Raw genomic sequence first — 19,111 nt, 5'->3', positions numbered from 1 at the left:
CCTCGGTGGGTCCCTGGCGTGGCTTTACCAGGGCCAATCCCCCGGTCCCATGACTATGAGAGAGAGAGGCAGTGTCACAGCTCATTAATATACCTCTTGCAGTGCCCACCACTTCTGCGCGGCTCGTGCACACCTCGTTCGCCTTGCTGTGTCGCTCTGGTAAACAGGTCCCGGTAACATCCACGTATTGACCTGAATGCTTTTCTCGAGCACTGTGAGCGGGAGGAGAGGCGGATAAAAGCAGCTATTAAAATATATGTGCACCAGTGCATGGGGGTGTGTGAAAAAGCACTCAGCCCCCATGGTCTCATGCCAGGGTGACTGCCTGGCCTGTGACCTGCTGACAAGGCACTGGGCTGTGTTGCAAGGGAGCCAGCCACCTTGTCATTTTGTTTCCTTTGTATTAGCTCACCACGATTTTGCTCATCTCACTATGTGGCTGCCAGCTGCTGGGATAAAGTCATTATAATACTAATAGCCTCTTCTAGATGGGAAGACTGGGCTAGTGGTTACAGCTCCAGGTTGGGACTCCAGAGAGTTGGCTTCAGTCTGCCTCTACCGCAGTCTCCGTGGGAACGTCTACACAACAAGCGGCGGCCGGCAGCCGTGAGTCTCAGGGCCGGGGTCAATGGACTCGGGCTCGCGCTACAGCACTAAAAATAGCTGTGCAGACATTGCGGCTCAGACTGGCGCTCGGGCTTTGAAACCTAGGGAGGGAGGCTTCAGAGCCCGAGCTGCAGCCCAAGCTGCAACATCTATATGGCCATATTCAGCACCGTCGCATGAGCCCTGCAAGGCCACATCTGTCAGCTAGACAGTCACAGCAGCAGCCTGTGTGACCCTGCGCAAGTCATGTAGATTTTCCATGTCTCAGTTTCTCATCTGTAAAATGGGCTGATGGTGCTCCCTTTGTCTGTTTAGACTGAAAGCTCTTCGGGGCATTGATTCTTACACACGCATCATTGGGATTTGTTGTTTCTGAAGTGTCCCCAGCACCTTAGGGGACATAGGGTCTAAAGATAATTTGAGGGCACATGCTGAGGCCCTGCTGCAAGATACTGAGCACCCGAGCGCCTTGCACAGGCTGATCCCCAATGAGGGGAGGGAAATGACTGCTTCCCATAAGCTGTTGGTCTAATCAGGAATTTGAACCAGGTGTTTTTCTCCTGTGGTCTGTGCATTGCCATAGAGGATGCAGGAGTGGGCCCGGCTCTGGACTGTTCTGTTTGAGGTGTTCTGTGACTGTGGTGCCTGAAAAGATAAAAGTGAATGGATGAGGGGGGTCCGACTTTGTGATTGTCCCAGGGCATGGGTGGGGAAAGGGAATCTCACACCTCCCGCTGTGGGGGCCCTCTCTTGCAGACCTAGGGAGAGGACCTCTTCCAGGAGACGGTAGCAGAGTGGGGGAAACATGGAGAGTAAGTATATCTGGAGGCAGCACAGTCCACTCTCACTCCCCCAGGATCAGTACAGCCAGTCAGGAAATGGGATTTTTCCTCATGAGAAATGTGAATGAAAACAACAACAACAAGTTATTGCCATAGAAAATTGCGTGAAACTTTTCAGGTTTTCACTGCAAAACTGAACCCTGATTGCTGGGTGACAATTTTCAGTTTTGCTGGCCAAAAATTGAAACATTTTAGATGAAAACCTGGAAAAAAATTAGTTGAAATGGCCATTTCAACAAAAAAGAGCCATTTTTCAATGGAAAATGTCACAATTGGGCTTTTGGAGATTCTGGGCAAATGCCTTTGTTTTTCAGGTCTCCTAAATCAGAAGCCTCTTGCGTAGTTCTTTCTTCTTCTTGTAGAAAAATGTACAGCGCCTAGCACAGAAGGATCATGGTCCATGACTGGGATTCTTAGGTGCTAGCAGAATACAGACAATATAAATAATACCTGAAGTCTATCCAGGAGAACCAGCTACTCCCCTTCCCATGGAAAAAACTAGTTTTTTTGTACATTTCTAAAGCCAAAATAAAGTTGCAGGCTGCAGGCCCATAGCTGCAGAACTGGAAGACCTGTGGCCGTCATTGTCAAGGGCAAAAGAGACAAAGAGGAATGTTTGGTGGCCATCTTTGATGTGGACAACAGTCCCCCAGGCATGTTATATTGGAAGGCCAACAGCTCATAGAATCTGTTGTGATAAAGATATGGGTTGAGATGGGCAACACAGTGCAGGGAATACCTTCCATTCGCTTTCATTGTGTGGCCAAATCCCCTTCACTGCTTTGGAAAGCTCCACCAAGAAAAGGAGAGATAGGGGGTTAGGCAGTAGCCTAGAACTTAGGAGACCTGGGTCAATTCCAGGGCCGGCTCCAGGGTTTTTGCCGCCCCAAGTGGTGAGGGGAAAAAAAAAAAAAAAGCCGTGATAGTAATCGGCGGCAGCTCAGCTGTGCCACTTTCTTCTTCAGCGGCAATTCGGCGGCAGGTCCTTCCCCCCCGAGAGGGACCGAGGGACCCGCCACCAAATTGCCGCCGGAGAGCCTGACATGCTGCCCCTTCCCCTTGGCTGCCCCAAGCACCTGCTTGCTGAGCTGGTGCCTAGAGCTGGCCCTGGTCAATTCCCTGCCCTGTGCCTCCATTCCCCAGCTGTAAAATGGGGGCAAATAGCAATGCCCTACCGCACAGAGGGGCTGTGGGGATAAAGGCATTAAAGATTGTGAGGGGCTCAGATCCAATGGTGACGGAGCCATAGACGTACTGCTGATAGATAGAGCTCCAGAGAGTGAAAAGGCGCAGTAAGCAGGAGAAAAGTCTGAAATAAATCAATATAAATGTCAAGCAGAATATAATAATAACAAAAGCCCACGTCCTTGGCTCATGGTAGCACTGACGCCAATGGAGCAATACTTATGGGCACTGGCTGACAAAGGAAAAAACAAGCAGCCTGGCATTTGTGCTACCTACGTTCCCAGCTTTTCATGTCCCCGAAAAAGGAGCAGAGTAATGGTGATGGCAGAAATGGACAAGCAGATTCAGAAATCTGGTGGGCCTGGAACTCTAAAAGGAGCCCTCACGCTTCTGCACACTCCATGGGTGAGGTGAATAATGCCCAGCAAAACACGGAGCCGTGGGCCTTCAGACAACCATGATCTGCGGCTGAGCGAGGAGAGAAGCAGGTGAGACAAGAGACTCTTTAGCCCAGCTTTATCAACGAGTGCTCACGGGTGAGTTTGCTGATTTGGACAATGAGACCAAGATGCGAATAGTGCTGCATTGCTCAGCAACAAAGCTTCACACAGCTGCGCTGACCGTGGACAGACTTTTAGAGCTCATGCCGGCTATGGGTCACAGTTCCTGAGGGTGGAAAACAATACTGAACCATGATGGAGGCTAATGGAGTCGAGCCTCTGGTCCCAGATGACCAGGTCTCAAGAAGTAAGCTTGAGTTTTGAAACACTGGCATACTGCCTGGCCCAGCTGGCAGAATCTGAACCCATGTCAGGGAAAGGGAAAGCCACCTAATGTGGGCCCAGAATAGTGTGAGAATACCGCGTTGCTTAGGCAGTGCCTAGTGAAGAAGATGATGTCAACAGCAGAAGAGGAAGCTCAACACATCTGTGTGAAAGCTGAACTGGAAGAAAAAGAGAGCGCTCTGAACTCCTCCATTTGGGGAGGCTGGGCACGCCCAGACCGTGGCCCCCACCCCAAGGCCCATCCCCACTCACCTCCTCCCCCCCGAATCCCCACCCATGCTCCAACCCTGCTTAGCCTCCTTCCGTGAGGCCCCTCAACTCACCCTTTTCCCCAAGGTCCCCCCCACCCTGCCACTGCTTGTGCCTCTTTCACACACACCCCGGTCGCTCACTGCTTGCATGCACCACTTTACCCCCTCCCCTGTCCCCCCACCTGCTGGCCAGCCAGCTGCTCACTACTCACACTGGCCTCTTCAGCCCCTCCCCCAGCCCCCCCAACTGCCACTCACCACTCACCTCTTGGGTCCCTCCCATGCGGGCAGAGCGGGCATGAGAAGAGGTGGAACGAGGGTGGGGTTTTGTGGGGAAGAGGACTAATGGGAGCAGGGCCTCAGGGCAGAGTGCAGGTGGGGCTACGTCCGGGGCACCCTTTCCGCGGCAGTGCACTCCAAAGGGGGCAGGATGGGGCTTAGCCTCCCCTGGCCTCTTGCACCCACCGTCCATGCTCTGAAGGCCTACTGGGATAGGTGGGCATGAAAGAAGCAGGCAGCACCAGGAATGGTGCTGTGGAGGGGACATGGAGAGACAATGTGGTGAAGGCAGAGGACACTGGGAGAAAGCAGAATCCAGACTTCCAGCCCTTATAGCCTGAACAGGACATGCTGGGGAAGTAACTCCAGGAGTTACGGGACAGAGCTGATGGCTCTTGAGAAGAGAAGAATAAAGGGAGTTCCATGCAGACTTAGGCCTTGTCTACACTGGGCCCTAGTGCGTTTCACAGAGGTGTGAATTGCAGAGCACACCAAAGTGTTGGGTACTTTCTGATCTGTGTGGACACTGCTGCTGCAAACTACATGGGGCAGTCAGCGTGCAACAACTGGTGCGCTCTGCAATTCACACCCCTGCAGTCCACACTGCAGCACAGTGTAGGCAGCACCTCAGGGCTAGACTCTCTTCTGCAGCAGGGATCAGCTTGGCTCAGGAGACAGCAGGGCTGGCTGGAGGATGGTTACCACCCCGATTCTCCGCCGCAACCCCACTCCCAGAGCCGCTCAGAGCAGCTTCCAGGCTGCTCTATACCAAGCCCGCTGGCTATGGACTGCAACACAAACCTGCCGTAGATTTTTAGAGTGCTTTGCACTCCACCATCCACATCCCTTTCCCCTAACACGCTCCTCGCCCCTCAGTTTGCCCCCAGCAGAGGGGTATGGGAGCTGGCTTTACACCTGCTAGGAATTCCCCCTTGCTGGGGGAATTGCCAGGAGGGAACTCAGAGGAGGCTTCTGCAATGGTCTGGAAAATTCATCTATAGATTCCAAGGCCAAAAGTGCCCATGTGATCATCTAGTGTGACCACTTGTGTAACAGGCCAGAGAACCCGATCACCAGAGAGCGAGTGCAGATCCAGTGACACCGTTAATAACACTGAAGGTTACAAAAATCTTGAGATGAATTTAAAAAAATCATGAGACTTTAAAAATAATAAATGAGGGGCTCTTTTCATTAGCCTCCTGGTTTCACACATCCAGGCTTTTCTCTGTAACCAGAAGGGGTAGAAGCATACTGCTTTTTTTTCATTAAAAGCTGAGAATGTCAGATAATCACCTTAAAAAAACAACAACCAACTATAATGAGCGTCATGCGAAACTTGCGAGAGCTGGCAACACTACAGTGGGAAACATAAGTAAAGGAAAAATAAAGCTGCTGCGGATTGAACTGTGGTTGTGCAGTATATTTTACCTCTCTTATTGGCCAGTAGTTCCTGCCATTTATTCTTAGTCTAGCAGCTCATCTGCGAGTATAATTCGATCTCCACAATTCAAACTTCAAGCCCTTTGGATGGGCCACATAAGTCACATGGTACCATTTATGGTTCCTGATTGGATGAGTGTAACTCTGAGACTCAGGTGTCTGGTGCAGATACTCGTGGCTGTGGATTTGAACGTTTCTTCCCATGAATATTGTGCAGCAGTTGACGGTGTGAAGAACATGCCTGCCAGCAAATTCATTGGCTACAATATTCGTGGAGACTGAATGTGAAGGAGGTGTGAACACCATTGAAACCAATTCTATTTTATTTTATTCTATTCTGTTCTCAGCATCCACGGACCTGAGCGCCTTCCAATAGTGCATTAAGTGATGTGACTAACATCTGTTACATGTGGCTTGTTCTCTCTCCTCAGGAGGAGAAAGGCGTGTGCAGTGGATGATTTTGCTTCAGTAGGGTTCTGTTTGGGGGATTTTTGATTTTTTTTTAAATGCCCACTCTGCTGTCTCTGGATGTTAGAGAAGGTCGGGTCAGAGAAGTGCTACCCGGAGCAGAAGGTGGGTCAGTTTGCAATGGACCTTAGTTCCTATGGAAGCTCATTCGGCAGGCTGGGACCAGCCCTGAGAACGCTCTATCTAGTGCCTTAGGGTCTTTTAGATGCTCTGGGCCCAGGCCATGCAGGGTGCAAGTAGGGTTGCCAGCTGTCTGGTTTTCGACTGGAACGCCCGGTCGAAAAGGGACCCTGGCAGCTCCGGTCAGCACCGCTGACCAGGCTGTTAAAAGTCCAGTCAGTGACACAGCGAGGCTAAGGCAGGCTCACTACCTGCCTTGGCTCCGCGCAGTTCTCAGAAGCAGCCTGCATGTCCCTCTGGCCCCTTGGCGCAGGGGCGATCAGGGAAGCTCCGTGCGCTGCCCCCACCCCCAGCGTCGGCTCCTTAGCTCCCATTGGCTGGGAACCGTGGCCAATGGGAGCTGTGGGAGCAACACCTGCAGGCATGGGCAGCTTGCAGAGCCCTCTGGTCGCGCCGTCGCCTAGTGACCAGACATGCTAGCCACTTCCAGGAGCAGCACGAAGCCAGGGCAGGCAGGGAGCCTGCCTTAGCCTCGCTGTGCCACCAACCAGGAGCCTCCTGAGGTAACCGCTGCCTGGCGAGAGCCCGCACCCCATACCCACTCCTACACCTCAACCCCCTTCCCCCGGTTGGAACCTCCTCCCGCACCCTAACTCCCTCCCAGATCCCGCACCCCAACCCTCTACCGCAGCCCAGAGCCACCTCCTGCACCCAAACTCCCTGCCAGAGCCCACACCCCACACTCCCTCCTGCAACCCAACCCCCTGCCCCGGCCCTGAGTCCCTTCCCGCACTCCAACCCCCGTGGGCCCAGCCTGGAGCCTCCTCCTGTACCCCAAACCCCTCATCTCCAGCCCCATCCCAGAGCCTGCACCCCCAGCCGGAGCCCTCACCCCCTCCTGCACCCCAACCCCCTGAGCCAGCCTGGTGAAAATGAGAAAGCGAGTGAGGGTGGGGAGAGCGAGCGACTTAGGGAGGGGGGCTGGAGTGAGTGGGGGGGCTTCAGAGAAGGGGTGGAGCAGGGGTGGGGCCTCAGGAAGGGGCGTGGCAGTGGCAGGACAAGGGTGTTCAGGTTTGTACAATTAGAAAGTTGGCAACCCTAGGCCCAGGCCAAGAACTGAGGATTCATTTTCAAATGGGAACGACTATTTGCAGGGGCTGTCTTGCAGTATTTGCTCAGGTGCAATGAGAACGTCACTCACAAGAGCTCACATGCAGGCGGCTCCTCACTCCTTTGGGGGCAGGTGATGCTGCAGTGGGTTGGTGCACTCGCCTTTCATCTCTAGAGCCGTGTGCTCCCCTCCTGTCCCACAGGCGAATGACTGAGCTGGAGTCTCTCAGCCTGGCCCTTAACTGGTCATTTCGGCACATCACTAAATTGTCACATGCTTTGGCCCAATTGCCAGGCTCTGCTCAGGAGACTTGCAGGACTGGACTAGCAGAAGGAGGCTGCAGGGCAAGACTGAGGTGCATCAGCAAAGCTGCCTGCAGAAACTCGTGACTGGAATAACGGGTGGCTGCGGGTCAAGACTCAAGAGCAGAAGCATGAAGCCCAGGAGAGGGGGAGCTGCAGGCCAGGGCAGGGCTGTCAGAACAGTGTGGGGGCAGCTTGGGTGCCTCCTGCCTGCAGAATGCCTGGCTGAAGCCAGCACTGTTCTCTCTCTCTCTGTGCCATGAACACTAAATCCACTTGCAACATTTAAAGAAAAAAACAAGTGTGTGATTCATGGTGGCTAACGGCTCCAGCGCGTGGATGAACAGCAGCGGCAACAGGAGGCGGCCCTGGTTCCAGTATGAAGAGTAACCAGCCCCGACTGGTACCCGTTGGTGCTGCCGGCTCCCTTGTATAGCAAGCACTATATACAAGGATGGATCCAAACACAAAGTGAATGCCAGAGCTGCCGATTCCACCTCCCTCCTCTTAACACAGGACAGGGGCCTTGGCATTTTCCCCACAGCATCTAGGATTTAGTAGCTTCCTTATGCTGTCTCAGGCCGACCTATTTCTCACCAATCCTGACTGGTCTGGCCTGAAAGCATCTTGCCGCAGTGCTGAAACCAGCCTTGACGCAGCAGTGAAGCAGAAGCAATGATGCTTGCGATTCCCGCTCTAACCGGGAGCAGCCGTGGATTTGTGTAAACTTTCAGGAGAGCAAACGCTGGGCGGACACAGCGCCTCAGCCAATAGCCTGGATACCGTTCGGGTCTGGAGAGAGAAAATGAACCCGTCCATCGCTTTGGTTAATGAACAGCAGCCAGAGCAGCAACCTTCCCAGCAGGTGGGAAGGTTCATTCAGAGCTGCATGGGAGGCGGAGTCAGGTGTGGGGCAAAGGGCTTGTCAATCTTCTGTGACCTCAGTCGCCTTGTCTTGGGAGATAGATCTCTTTGCGGTGCTTTGTCTGATGAGCCCCTCGCTTGCCGTGCAGACTGAGCAACAGCCTTGCAACACAGACACTCACACATGCACGTCCACACGTAGACACACACGCACATAGCTAGATCATGTTGCATCTTCCTACGCTCCGAAAGTAGCCCCGTCTCGTTCCGTGGGTGACACTCAATACCCTTTGCCTTCTTGTCTAATCCACTGCACACAAGGAATGTGCGATTCCCTTCACACCCGTCAGCAATTGCTGATGTAACCTTCCTGCATCCTCTCACACCCTGGACGCGCCGCTCTGTAGCATTTCATGCCAAATCCCAGCAAAGAGCTGAGCACAGAAACTCTGGTGGAGGGGAGGCTGAGGGCATGACATGCTGGTATCTGAAGACTAGAGCTAGAAATACTTCTTTCCAAGCTGCCTGTGGTGTTTGTTACATATCCAAGGGTCGTCTAAAGGGCAATCTTCTCCGGCTTGGTAATTACAGGCCAGCACTAGTGGGTAAGGCGACTCCTTGATGCTACTAAAATCATAGAGGCCGTGGAGTGTTTGCACACCCAGCTGTTTGGAACACTCTGGTTGACCATCTCCACAGCATCGTGTTTTGGGCTCCTCACCATAACAGAAAGCGTTGACTTACAGAGGGTCACCTGGAGCCATCTGGCCCTAGGAGAGGGATTACAGGGACATCAGTGATGTGCCGGCAATATTTCCACAAGGGCCTCCCACAAAAATGGTCCCCTTCACTGGTGATATGTCCTGTGGGTACCAGGGCTTCCTGCGCTGCAGGAGGAAGAGGAAGGAACTTGTGTTCCCTTTTAAACAGATGCTTTCTCATAACCAGACTGTGGCAGGATGCAGTATCACTGTGTGAACAAACCTGGACTAAGCTGCACCTTGATAGGGTCGGTTAGAGGAATTTGCAGCATCTGATGATGTAGGACTCTGCTCCACTTGTGTAGTTGGAAATGGGAGGTACGTGGGGTCAAGACTTTCTATTGGGAATCTGGGGAGATTGTCTCCTGAAAAATATTTTGCAAATACCTGCTGTGTGGTGCCATCTGGTCTGACAACAAAGGTGCTCTTCAGAGCTATTTTGAGGCACCCAGGAATAAGTCAGCATTGCAGTGGGTCCCTCCCAACCTACCTGTGATACCAAAAATGAGACGCCTCTCAGAGCAGAGCTTCACAATATGATCATCCCTTTTCTTTCTTGAATACACAGATCAGCAGTGAAAGGGTGGCATCGGTGGGGTTCAGAGTTAACAGTGCCTTGACATAAATAGGCACAGGGCACACTTACCTTAGTGCTGTTGGTTCAGGCTGTCCGCAAACTCAGGCACCAGCTAACTTCTGGATTTCATTGTGATGCTTTTCTTTGCAGTAACTGGATTTTTTAAAAAAGAAGAAAGCTCACATCTGGAGCACAAGATCTAGGCTGATCTCCTGTATAACCCTGGCCAGAGAGCCCACCCAGCTCAATAACTTCTTGTGGAGCTGCACCGTCATTTATAGAAAGGCAGCAAGGCCTCCAGTTGGAGTTTAAAGACTTCAGGTGACGGAGTATGCTAGGTAAGCTGCCGTCAGAGAAGAGCAGTGACTTGCTGAACCAATACACAATGACCTGGTTTTAGCCTGGCTCCGGACAGGTAGTGACGCCATCAGAGGCAGAGAAATCACCCCCATCACTCTTTTCTTTAACCTAGTGGAATTTTACCAATACATTTCTGGGAGCCTCTCCACCCCAAGAGCCTCCCTCCTTCATATCACTTCTTTACATCCACGTTCTACCACCAAAGGGACAAAGGCACCTACTTGCTAACTGTCTCTAGGTTCTTGCTAGATGATGTAAAAGACAGGGCTGGGATATTTAACATGGGACAAGGGGAGGTGAAAAAGCCAATAATGGACTGGAACTAGCAAGCTAGGAACAGTTTCCAGATACTGTGGGTATGTCTCTACGGCAATCCAAGGGTAGGCTCGCTACTGGTGTAGAGATATACTCCTTGGAGCAATGAAGCAGTAGCAGCACGGGCCCTGGGTAATTACTTGGACGGCTAGCCCCCACTGAAGCCCATATTGCCAAAGTATCACTGCTCCACTACCAGAGCTGGCTAAATTAACACTATCACTGGCATGGCTAGGTGAGCTGCAATCTCATCCCCAGATTGCAGTGTTGATGGATCCTGAGGTTGAGTAGGCAGGGGAAGATTGTCTACAATGGGGTGGTTTGTATTGATGTAAACGTGCGTTGCACCAGCATGCCACATTTTATGTTGGCTTGGTGCACCTACACAAGAGATTTGCACTGGTGCAAAAGTCCCCACTGTAGACCAGCCCCAGGCACCAGCACTGGAGAAGCTCAGGAGAGCAGAGAAAGGGATCTGCTGGGTGCATTCATGCATTAGCATTAGTGCAGCTCCTCCCATGAGCTCCTTTGCAGACCATCGATTCTAACACCACCTCTGGCTCTTGGTACCTCCCTGCCCAGCCAGCCGCAGAACTGAATTGGGCTGTGGCATGCACCCGTTCCACCAGAAATGTTGCTCGGTAGCATTTGAGCAACGCACCCAATGTCAGAGATGCCATCTGTGGCAGCTGCCTCCAGCCTAAGTGCTGGCAAGTGCTGCAAACCCCCACGGGACACGGGTAATGGCAACTGCCTCATTCCTCAGCGGCATCACTTCAGCAAGTTTGGCCAATGCACGCACAGGCTAGCGTTTGCAGCCGGCATGCCGTGTAGCAGATGTCAGCCATCCCACACACTCACACAGTGATTTGCCATCCGCATGCTGCACTGGCTGAGCTCCCCGGGTTGTGTGTGCACCACACACAATGCACGGGGGCCATCGCACTCGTGTGTGTCATGCAAGGTGAAGCTGTTAGCCCCTACCCCCCCACACACACTGCTTGGTGTCCATGCCACTGCTGCTGCACCTGCTCTGCCATTGTCCATCCATCAGCCTCACCTTCTGGGTGGCAGCAGTCTCAGTGTTCAAGCAGCGGTTTGCACGAATCGCAACACATCTTCACAGAACCATGCAACACCAAGCGTGGGAGGTTGGCCCATGGATTTGCTCCTCAGTTCTCTGTTTTCACCCTGCCCGCTCTCAGCTTTCCTTCCTTTTCAGAGCTCTAACTTGACTGCTATTTCACCCCATCTCTTGTCCTGGGCCCCAAATCACCACAATAGGAGGCTTTTAGTCTTTGCAGGTCCTTCCTCAGTCTTGGAGTACCTTTACAGGAGACCTCCCAGTGGTTTGATAGGTGGCATTCTTTCTCGTGAGCGCTGTGCAGAGGGATCCTACTGTATCCGGGTCATAAACCCACTCCAGAGCTGGACCCTCACCACTGCCATCACCAGCTCCGGGCACCAGCACGCCAAGCGCGTGCCTGGGGCAGCAAACCATGGGGGGGCGGGGTGCTCTGCCAGTTAGCTCGAGGGCGGCAGGCAGGTTGTCTTCGGCGGCATGCCTGCGGAAAGTCCGCTGGTCGGCTACGCGGGAATTCGCGGGACCGGGGACTTCCTGCAGGCATGCCACCAAAGGCAGCCTGCCTGCCGTGCTTGGGGCGGCAAAATACCTATAGCCGCCCCTGGCACGTCTCCTTGAATCAGTCGTGCAGGATTGGGTCCTATGGCAGGAACGTCCTTCGCTGACACTGAGCAGGAATCCAGCCCCATCACTGACTCACCCATATGTCCCTTCTCTTAGCCCTGCTGCTCAGTAATACAAACCAGGTGATTAATCAGCAGAGCACCTGACTCCTAGCCGCTTGCTCATTTAATGACAAACCCCCTGGAGCTGGTGGGTCCGGAGTTCTCCCTTGGAGACCTCGCAATGAGATGCTCTACCAGATGGGTAGGGAAGTCCCAGCGCCAGAAGATTACTATGAACCGGAGTGAGGTGGCTGCACATATGACTTAGAGAGCAGTTGTGGCCAAGGGGCAGGCCTTAGTGTCTCTCTTCAGCTTCATCCTCCTGCAGCTGCCTAAGGGCAAGTCTACACTACACACCTAAGTTACATCGACGTCCAGCCCCCACAGTAATTAAATCGCTTTGGCATGTCCTCACTGTGCTTCTTGTGTCGGCAGTGCATGTTCTCACCAGGAGCACTGGTACCGATTGTACTGCCAGTGTAGAGCAGTATGAAAGGCAGCAACAGTCGATATAAGCAACACAATGTCTACACATACGCTGCGTTGACCTAACAACATCGACTAAAGCGCTACACCTCTCGTGGAGGTGGAGTCATTAAGTCGGTGTAGTGGGCGACTTACATCAGTGGGAGCTGTATTTTAGTGTAGACGCTAATAGAGTAGTGTATATGTTCCCATTATCATCACGATGGCCTCCTGCGGCTACAGTTACTGCCAGTCGGGAAATTTTCCACAAAATGTTTTTCTATCCGAAAACACCGATCGGTCAAAACCGACATTGTTGGAGAAATGCACCAAGTGCGGCTAAATGGTCTCCAGTCCAGGCTGGAATTTCTGGTAAAACCCACAGAGAAGAGTACCCAAGAGCCTGGGGGCTAGAGAGTCACCTCGCATGTAGAAAGCCCCAGGCCTAGACCCAGGGTTTCCCTAACCACCAGACTATAGGTTCAGCCTGGCCTTGTACAGCTGCTCCGCTTTGTCGATAAATAATTAAATAGTGATTGGGCCAGAGACTCTAGCTCAGTGATTTAGGCACTCAGCTGGGATATGGGAGACCCCAGTTCAGATCTCCGGGTCTCTGACATCCCACCAGAGTGCCCTAGCCACTGCTCTGCTGGCTATTGCAGAGGTGGACCGTGCTCTCTCTCTCCATGCAAGATTTCGAAAGGGCTCATTTTTGTCCCAATATGGAACAAAAACAAATCTCAAAACTGCCACCCAGATTTCTCATTTTCTGGCCGGGCCCAGCTGCAATCTCTGGTGAGTCCTTAACATCAGGTGGTGCCATCTCCATCCCTTGTTCTGGAAGTCCTCTCCATCCTGGGCCACTGCGGGCTCGGAGGGCTGGCTCTGCCCTGATGCGACCCTTTAAAGCTGCTGCCCCTGAGCCAGCCTGCTGCCAACTAGTGCGGCTGGCAGAAGGAGCCTGCCATACATCAGCTGTTGCAGAACAGGCAGCCAGCTCCCTTAACTTCCCTGTTGAATATTAACAGAGCAACAGCAGCAAAACACCTGAACCATTGTTCGCCCAGCAAGGCTGGGCCTGGCCAGACTGCCTGCCCGCCGCCTGCCTTGCCATGCCCCCTAGAAAGGACACGTTTGAATAAAAGACCTGAGCAAGAAGGACAAAGCACAGCCACGCTGGAGCCTGTGAGCTGCTGGAACACCCCTGGGGCCCCATCCTGCAGCACTGAAGCCGGCAGGGGGTTCGCTATTGAGCGCAGTGGGAGCGGGAGCAGGCCCCGGTGCGCTCGGAGCGAGAGCGCCATCCGGCTCAGATGAAGCACACTTTGTTCAGAGCTTCCTGCATCCTGCCCGCGTTCCCCACGTCGCTTTGTTTCTCCCAGGGAGGGGGGCGTCGAGGTTAAAATGAGGTCAGGCTGCTAATTGCGTCAAAGCATCAGGCTGGGAGTGGGGAGTCAGCAGCCAAGCTAATACAGCAGCAATTTAGAGCCCAAAACAGAAGCAGAAGTGAGAGAGAAGGCGTTGGGCGAGGCCAAAGAGAGGAGAGAAGGGCAGTGAGAATGGGGAGAGCAGAGAGGACAGGAGGGAGAGAGGGAGAAAGCAGAGGAGGAGGGTAAGAAAGGAGAGAGAAGAAGAAACCAGGAAGAGCCGTTAGTCACTACAGTGACGAGCACCATGGAAAACCATAGCTAGATACAGAGGTGTGTATGGAGGCTAGATGGATGGGTGCATAAGGGGGTGAAGAAAGCAAGCAAGCAAGAAAGAAAATGGATGGAGAGAGGCCCGGGGGGAAGCAGAAGAGGAAGGAAGAGCTCAGCAGGGAATCAGAGCTGAGGAGAGTGAGAGGAGAGAGAAAAAGGCAGCAAGCTGCAAGACAGGGACTGTGACACTTGGCCCTGATGATCCAGAGGAACTGCATTGTCCTCTCCAGGGCGGGGGCTCAGAAGAGATTGACCAGCTCCCCACCCCCAGTTAAGCACCCACCACCATGGACCTCACACCAACCCTTGTGGCAACCCACTAGACAGCTAGTTAGTTTAGCTTGAGCCACTGGTGTTGTATCCTTACTTTTTCTTTCTCCTGCAGCCCCCTCACCTCCAGCCTTTTCTGCTGTTTTTTTTAAACACGTTTGTCTGGCAATATTTATTCTTTATATGTCCTTGCTGCTGAGGGCTCATGGGTCCTTTAGTCTCCATCTGTGCATAGATTGCTTGTTGGTATGTTTCCTATTATTTTACCAAGGGCAAGGGATAGATGTACTGGATAGAAATTGCCAGGATCACTGGTCTTTGCCTTTTGAAGCTCAGTAGCACATTCGCTTTCACCCACTCCACAATTGCACTAGCTGCCCCGATTTTTTCAAAAATAATCATCAAGGAGTTCACTGAGTTGGGTAAATTCCCTTAATGCCTTAGGATGGAAATCAAGCCAGCTGCTCTTAATAATCCCCAATGTCCCCTTACTTTCCCCTAATCCCAGCTAGTCCCTTATTTTTTAGCAATAACTCTTTTTCAGCATTCTTCATGACTTCCTCGTTGGCCAGTCCTCTTAGGAGAAATCCCACGAATTGCTAAACCTCAGGCAAGTTTGGGCCAACTCCTAATTTAATCTGAACTGAGTCCACACCCCTCTGCCTACAGCGTGTGTGTGTGAATAAAATGCCAGTGAAAAGATGCCCGATTAACCACTGCTGGAGGCAGAAACCCTCTATTTATTCCCTGGACAGGCATATTGAGGGGCAGCAGTGCAAGCTCCCCTCCACCTCCCAAAGCACTGCATCTCCACCTTGCTCCAAAGGGAACCTCCAGGGCCTGAGAGGCTAGTTCCGGCTCCATGGCTCACTCAGTCCTCTCTGTTGAGCCTGCTAAGCAGGAAGCCAGCTAAGTGTTTGTGTGCTGTGGATACTTGTGAACTCAGAGCCAGACTCAGGCCAGCTAATGCAGTGCTGTCAGCCAGGAACAGCTTTTGCTAACTTGGCTTGTACTGGCTAAGGTGAGTGCTCGCCACTCCCTGCAGCAGACTGAACTGCACTCTTGCCTACGTGTGTGAAGCTATGTCACCCTCTAGTGGCTGTGTTAGGGAGGAACCAGACCCTAACATTGCTGCAGCTCCAGGTGATTCTCCTACCCCCTCAATGCCCCAGGCAACCAGCAGGAGACAGAACGTGGGGGGAAAAGTCCTAAATACACCTCTCAACCAACGCCTGTTGCATGACCTTGCACTCCCCAGACTCTGCAGAATGGGGTTTAAAGCGATTCATGGGTCTAATACGCTTTATATTAACAGTCTCAAGGCCAGAAGGAGCCACTGTGCTCAGCTAGGCTGGCCTACTGCATAGTACAGGCCAGAGATTTCACCCAGCGAGTCTTGCGGCAGAGGGCTTTGCTCTCCCCTATGGTGTGAGTGGACCCCGGCCAGCCCATACGTGCTAGTATGGCTGTCAGGTATCTCTTAGCACTGACTGCAGCTCCTGTTCCAGTTGTGGCTCTTGCAGTGTCCTTTCTAGCTGCTGCAGCTCTACAGCTCCTGGGCCTGGGCCTGGACCCCACCCACCCAGCTCTTCTCTTGCCTGTCAGCTCCTTTCTCCAGCAGTTCTGTTCATTTCAGACGCCCTTTCTTCCCCATAGCCTGTGACCCTTTTCTGCCCATTGATCCTTAGCAAATTCATTGCCCTTATCAATTTATTTTCCTTCCTCCCACCCTCTCCTGGGCGCAGGCTCTCCCCCTGCCCTCCAAACCCTCCCTCCCCGCTTCCAAAGGAGAAGGGTCCAAAGACTTTCCATGGTTCACTCGCCAGTCCCTCTCACTCTTCCACTCACAGTCTCCCCAGGTCCCGCCCTGCCTTCTCCATCTGTCCCATCTCCCCAGCCTCAGATTGAGGCTTCTTTCACCCAACCACGAGCCTCAGCCCTGACTTCCTTCTCATGCCCAGCCCCTGTTTAGCTGGAGCTAAACCCCATCTCTTCAGTCTGGCTGAGGATCCCCTCAGGCTGCCAGCCCATCTGCCATTGTCCCGTTTTCTTGCTCCCAAGGTTTCTCCTTTCACCCTGGTTGTTCTCATGGAGACAGCAGCCAGGCCAGTCCCGAGAGCACCAGCTGGGGCAGAAGTGTTCCCCAGTTGTCCTCAGCAGAGCAAACTCTAAATGGAAAGCTCCCATTTGGGCAATGCCCCCATGATCATGCAACATAAGAATGGCCATACTGGGTCAGACCAAAGGTCTATATAGCCCAGTATCCTGTCTTCCAACAGTAGCCAATGCCAGGTGCCCCAGAGGCAATGAACAGACCAGGTATCATCAAGTGATCTATCCCCGGTCACCCATTCCCAGCTTCTGGCAAACAGAGGTAGGGACACTATCTCTGCCCATCCTGGCTAATAGCCACTGATGGACCTATCCTCCATGAATTTATCTAGTTCTTTTTTAAACCCTCTTGTAGTCTTGGCCTTCACAACATCTTCTATCAAAGAGTTCCACAGGTTGACTGTGCATTGTGTGAAGAAATATTTCCTGTTATTTGTTTTAAACCGGCTGCCTGTTAATTTCAATGGGTGACCCCCTAGTTCTTGTGTTCCCTTCCTCCCAAATCCTGGATTTATCAAAGACAGCCAAGCTCTATGACTAAGGGCTAAAGGGCATCCAGTCCATGGCGCAGGCAGGCCCAGCAGCTGTGTGTGACATCCAGGAGGGTGAGGGTGACAAGATGGCACAGCAGGGCTGGATGTGAACTAAAGGTGAAAGGCTGGGTCACCTATGGCTCATCACATGCCGCAGAGGCAATGCAGTCCAGGAGGTACCTGACTCAGGTGCTGCCCTGCTGCAGCTCTCTAGGCTGCAAGTGTTCCAGGGCTTTTCCCCTTCCTGGCCCTCTCTTTCTTGTTCTTAACCCAGCCCGATCAGTGGGCGCCTGATGTCTGCGCACACAGGAGCAGGCACGCCTCCGAATGCACGCTCCCGCGTAGGAGAGGCATTTGCCTCCCTGGTACGCTCTGGAAATCGCCAGCTGGAGGCAAGCAGCCGGGATGCTATTTGAGCCACACTGAGGGCCCCGCTGACCATCTCTTGTGCTGCGACAGGGCCCGAGAGCGGTGGTGGAGCCAACAAGAACGAGAGAACATGCAGCTGGTGCTACCACCTGTGCCTGTCAAGCTGCAGCCAAGCCAATGGCTTCCCTTGAGTCTCCAATGCCGGGAGGGCGGGGGGAGAAGCTCAAAAAGCCAGGCCAGAAAGCATGCGCCGTGTCCCTGGCTCCAGCCCTGAATGCATCAGGGAAGAGAATGATCATTATAATTAATGCCAGTGGGCATGGACTACTCACTCGCTCAACTGTGGGTTGATTCCCCTCCCCCGCCCCCCCAAGCTGGCTAGCTAGCAGCTCCAAAAATCAAACACCTGTATGGTAGCCAGATCCATACACTGCTGCTGCACCATCTGCAGGGCCCGGCCTGTGCCAGCTGCCTCGCACAGGGGCCGCGGGAGGGAGACCGGGAAAGGGAAAGAGGCCCATAATCCACTCGGCAGCACGTCCCTCCCCTCCCCCATGGCTCTCAATCGGCGTCTCCCTCTGAAGCTGCCCCGACGTGGCTTCCAAGGCTGAATGTGCTGGGCGCAGCCCGAGCACACACCGGGGCTTCACTGCTGGGCACGCCTCTAGCCACACGTGTGTTTTAGCAGCACGCGCCCCATGAATATTAGCTCTGCTGGGGGCTAAAAGGTGCATCGCAGAGTGCCCCGGGGCCTCCACGTCCGACATCAATCACATGCACACAAATCCAGAGTAACGCTCTTGACTGCCTCTGCACTTACACTGGTCTCAAGATCTGGCTCCATGACTGACCCAAGGGCAGGCTGTGGCATGACTGACCATCCCTCTGCAGCATCTGCCCCCATCCACCCTGGAGCATGGGGACACAGGGAGGGAATCAGGGCTCAGAGAAGTATGTTGGGCATAGTGACTTGCAGCGCTACTCATGGGGTGAAGCAGCGTAGGCCGCACCCCAAGGTTGGCTGTCCTTAGCTCCTACTGCGTCCACCCTCCACGTGATCTAGCGAGTGACCCAGGCTGCAAGCCACACACACTTGTTAATTATCCCCAAAACAGAGTCACCCCTTCACAAGCGCAGAGTAAATTTGTTTTATTGAACATTCAGCTATCTAAACTTACTCACTAAAAAAGAGTTCCTGTTTCTAAGCATCCATTTTATCCTTGTCTTGACAGAACCAGTCTAACTACAGTTATCTGTGGCATTGTTTTACAAAAACAAATGGCATGTACTGTATGGATAAACTCTAGGTAGGTCTAGCTGGTCAAATAGTCCCACTAAGGGAGACAGTTTTTAACCAAACAACTCATATGATTAAATACAGTGAGACTGAGCAAGTGGTGGCATTCAGACTTGTAGCCTGTTGTGTTTCCTGCCATGGCATCAGGGGCTTGGGACCCTAATGTGCTGGGCACCATTGGAAAAGCCTGTGCATTTATGGGTGGGCTGGGTTGGGAACTGCTCCAGCAGCAAATAGCTGTGAATGTCTGGACCTCGCAAACTGCAATGGCAATGGCAAGGAGGAGAGACCTTGGTGCAGCTGTTTGTTAGGAAGGAAGGAAGAAAAAAAGATATCGGCGCAATACTGCT

General features: G+C 52.9%; 1 long non-coding RNA gene across 3 annotated transcripts in view; it reads left to right on the top strand.

The window, feature by feature from the left end:
- Positions 1-19,111, top strand: part of LOC120370824 — a 57,251-nt gene that overhangs the window by 19,822 nt on the left and 18,318 nt on the right. Inside the window, exons 3-4 of one of the 3 annotated variants that reach the window (XR_005583971.1) lie at positions 9,742-9,929; positions 12,071-12,269. This is a non-coding gene — a long non-coding RNA (uncharacterized LOC120370824). Of the gene's footprint in view, positions 1-9,741; positions 10,087-12,070; positions 12,270-19,111 lie in introns of those variants that run through there. The other 2 variants (XR_005583970.1, XR_005583968.1) reach the window with 2 other exon arrangements.

Source organism: Mauremys reevesii, linkage group 8, assembly GCF_016161935.1.
Source record: "Mauremys reevesii isolate NIE-2019 linkage group 8, ASM1616193v1, whole genome shotgun sequence".
Lineage (NCBI taxonomy): Eukaryota > Metazoa > Chordata > Testudines > Geoemydidae > Mauremys > Mauremys reevesii.
The sequence above is the reverse complement of the archived record's forward strand: the minus strand, read 5'-3'. Positions and strand labels throughout refer to the sequence as shown.